Genomic DNA, 2,827 nt, shown 5'->3' on the forward strand with positions numbered 1-2,827 from the left:
AGGTTCGGCTGATCCATGAGGTACCTCAAACTCTTGTGGTCCGTGTAAATGGTACAACGAACACCATAGAGGTAATGACGCCAAATCTTGAGGGCAAAAACAACAGCCCCCAGCTCCAAATCATGCATTGGGTAATTCGCCTCGTGAGGCTTCAGCTGCCTCGAAGCGTATGTAATAACATGCCCTCTCTGCATCAGTACCGCGCCCAAACCTGAGATGGACGCATCACAATATACCACAAAATCCTCCATGCCCTCTGGCAGGGCTAATATTGGCGCCTCACACAATCTCTGTCTCAGTGTCTCGAATGCGGCTTGCTGCTCATCCCCCCAGCGAAAGACCACGGCTTTCCTCGTCAGCCTGGTCAGAGGCACGACTATCTTGGAGAAGTCCTGAATGAATCTCCGATAGTAGCCTGCCAATCCCAGAAAGCTTCGAATCTCAGATGGAGACCTCGGGACTTCCCACCTCATCACGGCCTCAACCTTGGCCGGGTCCACCGATATCCCGTTCTGGTTGACAAGGTGCCCGAGAAACTGCACCTCGCGCAACCAGAACTCACACTTGGAGAACTTAGCATACAATCTCTCCCTTCCCAAAGTCTCCAGAACCTCTCGCAGATGCTCCTCACGCTGCTCCCGCGTCTTGGAGTAAACCAAGATATCATCAATAAACACTATCACAGACCGGTCTAACATCGGTCTACACACGCGGTTCATGAGGTCCATGAACGCGGCAGGAGCATTGGTGAGCCCGAAAGGCATCACCACAAACTCATAGTGGCCATAGCGCGTCCGAAACGCAGTCTTCTGCACATCCTCCTCTCTGACCCTCATCTGATGATACTCTGATCGCAAATCAATCTTGGAGAACCAAGATACTCCCTGTAGCTGGTCAAAGAGGTCATCAATCCTCGGGAGTAGGTAACGGTTCTTCAGCGTTACCTTATTCAGCTCCCTATAATCTATACACATCCGATGCGACCCGTCCTTCTTCTTCACAAATAGAATCGGGGCTCCCCAGGGTGAACTGCTCGGTCTAATGAAACCCTTGTCTAACAGCTCCTGCAGCTGTGTAGACAACTCCTGCATCTCAGGAGGAGCCAACTGATATGGTGCCTTGGCTATCGGAGCCGCACCAGGGATTAGTTCAATCCTGAACTCTACCTGCCTCTCCGGAGGTATCCCAGGCAACTCCTCGGGGAATACGTCCGCAAACTTTCGTACCATGGGCACATCGCTCACCGTTCCCTTACCCATCTCCCGGGTATCCATCACATAGGCAAAAAATCTTGTGCAACCCTGCTGAAGGTAACGCCTAGCTCTCACTGCTGAACATAAAGCTGGTCCTTGCTGTGGCCTCTCGCCCTGAATCACCAGCTCTCCCCCACTTGGGGTCCTGATCCGCACCAACTGCTGCGCACAGTCAATCACTGCCCCATTGGGGCTTAGCCAATCCATACCGATAATAACCTTGTTTTCCTGCAAAGGTATGGGAACCAGATCTACCAGATAACGCTCCTCAAACAGTCGCAGGACGCAATCTCGGTAGACCTCTGATGCTCGCACTGACCGGTCGTCCGCAATCTCGACCTCTAGAGGGCAATCCAACGTGCCCGGCGACTCAGGAAACTTCTTGCTAAGCGCAAGAGAGACAAACGATCGGGTAGCACCCGAATCAAACAATACCTGAACTGGGATACCATTCACACGGAATGATCCTAAACAGAGCACATGCATAACATATCAAAATCACAACAGCATATCATAAAAGCATAAACAAGAAGTCATACCCGTCACCACATCGGGTGCAGCGCGTGCCTCCTCGGCTGTCAACTGAAATGCCGGGCTCCGCACCACTGGAGCCTCTGTCTTGGCCTTCCGGCCATCTGCAAACCGCGCTGTCGCTGAAACCGGCGCCGCTGCTGGCACTGCTGCTGACGCTGCTGTCAACCTCGGGCAATTGGCCTTTTTGTGGCCCCTCTGATTGCAATGGAAGCAAATCAGGTCTGTCATCTGTACTGTGGGGGCGGGGGCAGTACAATCCCTGCCAAAGTGCCCCGTCTTGCCGCACTTGTAGCAGCCTGACGATCCTCCTCTACAAGCTCCCTCATGCGGCCTGACGCACTTCCTGCAGCGGCTCTGGCCCGGCTGGCCCTTCGACCTAACGTTGGATCCCTTGGGTTTCTTCCCCGAAACCCCTGTAACCTGCTCAGACTCAGCTTTCCTCTTCCTCACATGCTCCAAATCGAGCTCCCTCTCCCGCGCCCTGACAATCATGGACTCCGGGGTCGGGCAGGCTGAGTAGCTGACATGCTCCCGAATATCAGCCCTCAACATATCATGGTAGCTGGTCTTCCGCATCTCCTCATCCCCCACATACTGGGGTACCAACAATGCTCTCTCCCGGAACTTGGCGGTGATCTCCGCCACAGTCTCCGTAGTCTGCCTCATATCCAAAAACTCTCTGGCCAGCTGCTGAAGCTCTACAGCCGGTGCAAACTCAGCTCTGAATCTGGTCACGAAATCTGACCACGTCATAGCCTCGACGGCTGGGGCTCCCAATGAGTCACCAATCAACTCCCACCAGTCTCTAGCTCTATCCCTCAAACATCCCACAGCGAAGCGGACCTTCAACCCTTCCGGCCAGAAGCTCGTCAACTGCGCAGACTCAATGTCTGCGATCCACCTCCTGGCAGCGATGTGGGCCTTCACCCCGTGATAATCCGGCGCACCACTCCCACAGAAGTCTTTAAAGGACAGTGTGCGCGTACTCGTCTGGCTAGACGCCATATCACTCCTGAATGCTCGGAGGCGATCCTCCATCA

Source organism: Lactuca virosa, chromosome 7 (genome assembly GCF_052849685.1).
Source record: "Lactuca virosa cultivar CGN04683 chromosome 7, Lactuca_virosa_CGN04683_v6, whole genome shotgun sequence".
Taxonomy (NCBI): domain Eukaryota; kingdom Viridiplantae; phylum Streptophyta; class Magnoliopsida; order Asterales; family Asteraceae; genus Lactuca; species Lactuca virosa.